Source organism: Barbus barbus (assembly GCF_936440315.1).
Source record: "Barbus barbus genome assembly, chromosome: 14".
Taxonomy (NCBI): domain Eukaryota; kingdom Metazoa; phylum Chordata; class Actinopteri; order Cypriniformes; family Cyprinidae; genus Barbus; species Barbus barbus.
Genome location: NC_136742.1, coordinates 6,843,491 through 6,851,580, shown reverse-complemented (window position 1 = coordinate 6,851,580; position 8,090 = coordinate 6,843,491). Strand labels below are relative to the sequence as shown.

At 37.1% G+C, this 8,090-nt stretch overlaps 1 pseudogene across 1 annotated transcript; it reads right to left on the bottom strand.

The window, feature by feature from the left end:
* Window positions 1-201: 201 nt before the first annotated feature.
* On the bottom strand, window positions 202-8,061 carry LOC306880062 (galactocerebrosidase-like; annotated as a pseudogene). Its single transcript, XR_013785879.1, has 13 exons — window positions 7,931-8,061; window positions 7,612-7,739; window positions 7,369-7,515; window positions 7,159-7,283; window positions 5,523-5,650; window positions 5,333-5,412; window positions 5,161-5,250; window positions 4,927-5,071; window positions 4,663-4,843; window positions 4,358-4,521; window positions 1,255-1,378; window positions 903-1,100; window positions 202-758 (listed from the first exon to the last, which is right to left on the bottom strand). The product of XR_013785879.1 is annotated as a galactocerebrosidase-like (transcript).
* Between the last annotated feature and the right edge of the window lie 29 nt (window positions 8,062-8,090).

Genomic DNA, 8,090 nt, shown 5'->3' with positions numbered 1-8,090 from the left:
AGCCTCACGCAAAGGCGGAGTTTGGAAAAATTATTCATTAAACGAATTGTTTGGGAGTCGTTGAGCAAGTAAGATAAAAATAAATGCCTATTATAAGACAATGAAAGTGTTTTTTGACCTTGCACGCATGTCAACCTGTTATTGGGGACTCCCAAAACCAAAATATGAACCTTTCGTTACCCATAATAGGGGCACTTTAAAAAAAAAAAACACTGGGTGGATTTTAATCATTATAGGGTGGTTGTGTACATATACTCTACCAACACATTTCAGTTCAAACGACATGTAAAAGTGAATTTTGCATCCGATGACTCCTTTAAATAAAGCCAATGTGAGCATAAGAGACTTTGCTCAAAAACATTATAACAATCTTACTGACCCCAAACCTTGAACAATAGTGAATGTGATGTAACGTGGTCTCCAAATACTGATATTTTACAACCAATACATAAATATTACAGGACAAAAAACTGTTGAATTCTCCTGGGAGAACTTCACTTTTCTACTATATTTTGTGGGTCAACTAGTGTTAGGGTGAGTGTAAAGGATTTCAACATATGCGTCAAATTTATCCATTCCTCCAAAAGAGCAGTCATTTTATCATTCTCCAATCTCTGCCTGAGTTCCTTCTCAACTTCCTCCTGTTTCAGCTGCAGGTGCCGTTCATCTTCTTTCCTCTTCCTCTGGACTCAGACCATAGTTCTTCGGCCGCCCCACTGTCTTAACGATCTTCTTCACCGTGTTCACATTCTCACAGTCTCAAAATGACAACATGAAAATACTATTTTCAATAACAATACCGCCCTGCTTCATAAAAATCAGCTTATTTGTCAATTCACTTTGAATAGAGAAAATTGTACTTATGTGAGCACAAAAATAAGTATTTTAGTTTGGGTTCTAACCAATGTGTTCAGGGTGGATTTCCAGGTAATCGAAATAGTCAAGCAAAGACTCGTCTTCTGCCAAAGTCTCCCTAAATTTATCAAGACTCCCTGTAAACTCATCTTGAGTGTAATGCATCTCTTCTGCCACATTCTGTGGAAGACTCCGAACACGCTCTTTCAGAAACTCATCAGTGGCATCCAGTGAGAAAACCAACTCTGTAGGTGAAAAGACCTGTGGTTAACAGCATTCGCCAACCCAATTTTACTTCCATCAGGTGACACATAGTACAGTGCCATTAAAAAATTTGGGGAAAGATTATTTAATGTTTTTGAAAAAAGTATTTTTTTTGTTTAAAAGAATATAGCTGACCATGGAAAAGCTCTGTAGCCTGTGTATAGGTCTTTGGGTAACCATCCAGAACAAATCCTTGATTTCTGCAAGGCTTTGAGTTTAGCTTCTCTCTTATGATATGCATGTCGATCGTCCAACTGGCCTGTCAGAAAACATGACAAAAACTGGAATAAGTAACGCTGGCTATATCAGATTTGTTACATCAATCTATGCTCGTCTTGTCTCACTTGTCTTCTCATTTCCCTCAAGCAATTCCTCCTGAAAAACACTTACTGTACATTCAAAAGACCGCTTCATAGAAAGGGGCCAAAAGGTTTGTGCTAGTGAAAATGCTTCTGTTTTCTACAAAGCAAAAAATGTTTGCATTTTTAAGTCCTGCAACTGTCCGACAATATTTTTCATATAACATACACTACTGTTCAAAAGATTTTTAAATGTTTTTGCAAAGAAGTCACCAAGGCTGCAATTATTTGACTAACGATACAAGTAAAAGCAGTAAAATTGTGAAATATTTAAAAAAATGATTAAAACAACTGTTTTCTATTTTCATATATTTAAAAATGCAATTTATTCATATTATGGCAAAGCTGAATTTTTCTTCACTGTCACTTGATCTTTCAGAAATCATTTTAATGTGCTAATTTTGTGCTTATTGTCAATTGAAAACAGCCCCGTCTCTACCCGTCACATGTAAACAAACTTTTATTGTGTACTTAATCGTACAGAGCCCTATTTTGAAAAGTTATGTAGACGTTATGTAGATCTCACTCACCAACAGTCTGATTTTCTCATTGATGGTTTCATTGACGATCAATGATGTTTTGGACCACTCTAAAAAAGACAAATGATGACAAAAATGAAGCTAAAAGTAAAAAAAAAAACACCAATCAATCAACATCATACAAAATGTCATAACTGCAATTTTTCAAACCTTGCAAGGTCGTGGATGTGAATGGCAGGAATGACATTTGTCCCAGGCCCAAAAACAGGAACGCTGCTAAGCTGTCTTGAGCAAAATGTAGACGTTGCTGGTGTGTTCCTTATAGTTTGGATGTGGTCTTCTTCTCTTGTAGTCATCTTCAGTCAAAGGGATGTCAGGATCATCCTTAAGATAAAATCAGAAAATGTAACAAGAGCATGATGTCTGGTCACTGTAATAGTCTGAGACCACTAGTAAAATGTTTCTACGTTGTATTACTTTCTAACACAAATCTTTTGCATTCCAATTGATAATATCAACATAATGATTTTTAAGTGATGAGCTGAGCTAAAAATATATATGTATTTTCAGTGTGGTCTCAAAGTGGACCTTGTTGTATGTTTAAAAGCAAGACTCACAGGATCAGCTGGTTTGGTCATTGCCCATGTCATGATCGTTGACAGCAGGATGAATATTTTTGGGGACCCAAAATGTTCAATTTCAGAGTGCAGAGCTATGGTAAATACAGGTTTAATACACAGTATGATAGATTCGTTTTGAATAAAGACAAAAAAACTGACAAGAAATGAAATGACATTAAGACTAATGGTATTAAAACCTAGCAAGCTGCCATTTTTTGTCTGAATGTGTCTCACTTGCAGATACAGCCATAAGTAGGTTGGAAATTTGAGGAATTATTACCTGAAATGACCCATGTTGCCTCATCTATGAGATCACTGTGTTCAGTGACATTATACACAATAACATCACACTGCATCAGACACTGCAGGAGCTCAAAAAATAGTTTCCTAGTCATAAAACGTGATATTATTATATATTATATTATAAAGACTTATAAATCAGGTCATGGTCTGCAGGGTATTATATGCTATCATTTTCTGCATGATGGTTGCACCACATGACTTTGGTGGACAAACGTTTTCCAAATATTAATAATTGTTTAACAAAACTGCTTTAGTCTACTGTTTATTTCTTATATTCTACTAAATAATAAACATAAATAAATAAAACATACCAAAACCAGCCTTCATTCCTTTAATTATTGTTTCTTCAATGTTACGCTGCCAAAAATATCAAAATGAATTTTAATTGAGAAATTAAAAAACACACCAATAATACAAAAGAAATGATAAACTAACCCAATATTCATCCGATGCGCGGCTTCTGAAGACGGCTCGTGTTCGACTTATTTTAAGACATTTAACAACTAACCTAATTTTATGATTGTTTAGGATACTCTAATTATATGTAATAGTCGATTAATTGTTAATTAGTGTAATTGAGTTTGGAGGTGTGTTATGCATGTCGCACTGTTTATGTTTTGGCCTATAGGGTAATTTTCAGAAGGACAAACTTGAATATTCCCTTATACAATTATAAACGTATTTCTTCTTTTCTTTACATCCACCGATCCATTAACAAATCTCCAAGTGTAATTTCTGACTCCAGATTTAGTGTAGCCTATACATATTCTCTTTGATTTGTAATTTATTATTTTAATAACTTTATCAGCCAACAATCCAGAAACCCTAAGAATTATGACAGTTCTTGCTAATCTGAATATATCATTGAGAGCTATTCATTTGATGAGGGTCTCCAAGAAGCACCAGGACTGGAGTCTAAAAATACATTTCAGTAATTTATGTCATTAAAATGTATTCCCAGTGTCATCGCTGTATATTATTTTGATGATCTGCTTTAATTTGCAAATTGTTTAAAGAAGAGCATTGGAAAGAGTAATGCATGTAAGCTATAGGGGAAGTCAGCAGGTATTTGCTTGTTACATGATACATGCGCATTCACGATAAAAGATCATCTTTTTTAAAGTTATGTATGATATTCCCAGTCTTAGGTTGAAGATACTTTTTGAAAAAACCTCTTGAACATCAATGTGTCTATGCACTTGGCCTACATCAGTTTGCTTTTATGATGTACATCCAAGATGCTTTTTAAACAGTATTGAAGGAGTCATTTCTATTCATTCAATATTTCCCACAATTTTAGTTCTGTTTACTATTACACAATTTCATATAAAACATTAACTCCATCAAATATGTCCAAACTGGTCATTTGTCATTCATACACAGCCCAGTTACAGTAATTGGCACAAAGCATCCCTTTTTGAAAAAGACAAACACTTCACACTTACATTCCTTAATGTAAATAGAAATAGAAATGTACCTATATCATTTGTCACTTTATAGGTTCCATTTGCATGAATCCAATAAAAGACACCCTTTGCTTCTCTGACGGACTCTCCACCTTGATCAACCCGGGCCGCCAGGAACAAGCCTCCAGTGACGGGAGCTTCAATTAGGACATCACAGGACACACTGAGGTCTGTCCTAGTTTGACAAGTAGGGGATTTTGGTTACATGTGAATGTCATTTACTATAATACTGCAGTATTGATTAAAACATCTCCGCAAAATGTACGTTCTCCCATGTATTGCTCGCACAATATCACAATACTGAGGACAATCATACCAGCTGTAGTCTCCTATGATGCTGATGGTCTGGTCGGCATCTCTAGCCCAGGTGACCGGCCGTTCGGTGACCACCTGCCGTAAGGTAAAGGCATGCGAGCCATTATCTGTGCTATTTCTGAAGTACTCAAACACACCGGTTTGATCAGCAAAATACAGGGCCTCGGAGAATGGAGGGTTATCTAAGAACAAAAAGAAATGCTGTAATGAACATCAGTTGAGTCAGTGCTTCCGATAGTTTTCTGTTGACACTAATATCCATTACCGATAGTGAAGTCATCAGAGTAATTCTTTGGAAATGGGCAGGATTTGGGGGGCTCTGGGTAGGCGCCTTTTTGTCCAGTGTTGACTGTTGTAATTGTGTATACCTCATCGACATCTAGTTTTAAAGTGAATGAACCATTATAGACCTGTGTGGAAACAGGAAGGTTCTTTTATTGTCTATTCATTCCACAGTGTGTAGAGACATGAAATATGGAGTGAACTGATTCAAATATACCTTAATAGGACTGCTCCGCTGACAAAGTGTATCCGTTTTGGTCTCAAAATCCAGTTTTGAGAATCACACTTCAAGGCCAGTGAGATGTGCCTGATAAAAGATGAAAGCACAAGAAACATAATATTAAGCCTTAAGGTTAAGAAATATCAAATACAGACAGAACTGCACTTACAAAAGAACCTTTGAGCTGAAATGTGGAGAGACATCAAAGTGTGGTAGAGGAGGTCGAATGCATTGAGAGTGATTGTGTGTCTATAAAAAGAAGAAGGGAGGAGTGTTCATAGTGTGCATACAGATCAAAATCAATGATTCACTAAAACTTGCGACGTTCACAAGACATAAGAAAATAACTAAGCTCCCACCATGGTTTCAATAACAGTTGTGAGGTTCCCTTTACGGTCCGTTAAAGCCACATAACTTCCTCCATGGGTGAGATTCTCTACAGTCTGCAGATAAAACCAGCCTGGCTGTGTAAACGGAGTAGTGTGTGCTACAGGAAAAAGAAATACAATTTATTAACACTCATGAAATAACGTTCATTCACTCATTGGCTACAACGATCATTCTCATTCCAACATGCTTGCTTGACACGTGAGAACCAATGAGGTTTTTGAGGTTCCATATACCATATTTAATATACTCAATGTATAGGCGTTGATCAATCTTTATTCAGTACATGAATAAAAGCCTAAATTAAATGTATTCATCAACAATTGCATCTCTTAAGAAGGCTTGTATTAAACAGCTTAATTCATACTTTTTGAAGCTTGAATGTTATGTTAGAATGGACTTTAAATGAAGGGAAAGAAATATCAATAAGATTTCTTGTTTCAATAAGAACATCTTCATTTGTGTCTTGAAGACGAACAAAGCCTTGTGTGGTTGGAATATTATGAGGGTGAGTAAATGGAGACAGAATTTTCATTTTTGGGGGAACTATTCCTTTAAAATATTTAAGGAATTTAATAAAAGTCTGCTCAATTAATACTGTATCTATACTAATCCAAGAAAAGAGAGAGAGAGAGAGAGAGAGAGAGAGAGAGATGACAGGAGGCAGTAATTTAGATGCCTAAAAAAGGCATGCCAACAATTCTCTACACCCGGTTTGGTATATCAAGAAAAATAGCCCTTTTTGCAGGCATGATCTTAACGGGGTCATCGGATGGCCATTTTCCACAAGTTGATATGATTCTTTAGGGTCTTAATGAAAAGTCTATAACATACTTTGGTTAAAATTTCTAAATGGTAGTGTAAAAAACACCTTCTTTACCCTGTCAAAATCAGCTCTGTTTTCATCAAGCTGTTTTTTTGTTTAGTTTAGTTGCTTTAAATGCTAATGACCTCTGCTGACCCCACCCCTCTCTTCCATTGGGTGACGAGCAGTACTGTTTACTTTAGACGCGAAACTGGCTAACTAGCACGTTATTAGGAAAGGCGATTTGCAAAGATCCATAAAAAAAAGTTATACTCACTTCTTCTGTAGATGGAACTGGATCACGAATGATTTGCGCGAACATCGTCGCATTCACTTCAAAGCGAAAGTAACGTTAATCCTCTGCGTCTTCAGCGGCTCAGATGTCGGGAGTAAATTATGACTGCTATATTCATTATTACGTCCAACAACAAAGCACCTCAATCGGAGACATCTTGTCTTTCGTTGCACCGGAGTCGGCACAATGACGGACGGATGACAGCCCACTCAGGGCGGGGGAGCGGTCTGTACAGAACTACGTCATTCTGACAGGAACCTCAGAACAGCCTGATTTGAGAAAGGGGATTTTAAAAAAACCACTGGGTGGATTTTTATCATTATAGGATGGATGTGTACACACACTTCCAACACACATTTATGTTCATTCGATGACCCCTTTAACATGATCTGAAAACAGTAGGGCAATTCAGAAAAGAAGGCCAAAAAAAAAAGGAAAATCTAAAAATTGAAATAGAAGCTTTGAAGGGTTGACCCAAAAACTGGCCAGACGGTTAGGAGCACATTACCAGTCATCCATATCGGAGATTCCACTACATAATGTCCACTCCAGGGCTCATCGGCTGTCATCAGCCCATCTCCACCAAAGGACAGATTCTCATAGTGACTTGCTATCAAATTCCAGGATATAGTCCTAAAACAAAGCAGTCCTACTCTGATTACATTAGCATAAGGACGTATATTGCAGAGCAAGTGATAGGTGTCTGTAAACAGCTCACGAGGTCATTCTGCAGTTCTGGTTTAAGATACGAGCCCAGCATCCGGCGCCGATGTCGTCATTGACGGTGCTGTACTCTTCAGAGGACCAAAGCTTCTTCTCCGTTAAGAGAGCTTCCTTCACAGTTTTGGTGCCTGGGTAGTGGACACTGTAAAGACTTTAAACTCTTAACTATACTTTCGTTTACACTTAAGAGCTCAGCTTGTCAGTTGGGTTTTAAGGGCAAAGAAAGCAAACTGCTCACCCTATCACCTCAACGGCATCATTCAGATATGGATCCTCCAGCATTGCAGCTGCAACGAACCAGTCTCCATCTGCAGCAATGATGCCGATATTTGTATAACCAACTCTGTCCAAAGTATCTCTCAGCACCTAGGTAAATGACAGACAGACACATCTTATTGCCAATTTAGTTAGGCAGTTTGGAACGAAGATTACAGAATTAACTTTTTTTTTACCTTAATGTATCGGTTTTTTTTTCATTCCAAAAAAGATCAAACAGAGAAGTTCAAATAAAGTTTCTAAAATATAATTATTTGCACTATTAGCTAGTGCATACATACCCCAATATAATCAATGTCAAGGTTATGATGCTGCTTTGCTCCATAGATCATGTAACAACATAGTCGGCAGTAACATTTGGAAAGAAATAAGGCCATTGGGTTCCTTCTCCAACCCATCCCGGAAATGCCCAGGGAAGACCTTCAAAATCAAAGCTTTGAA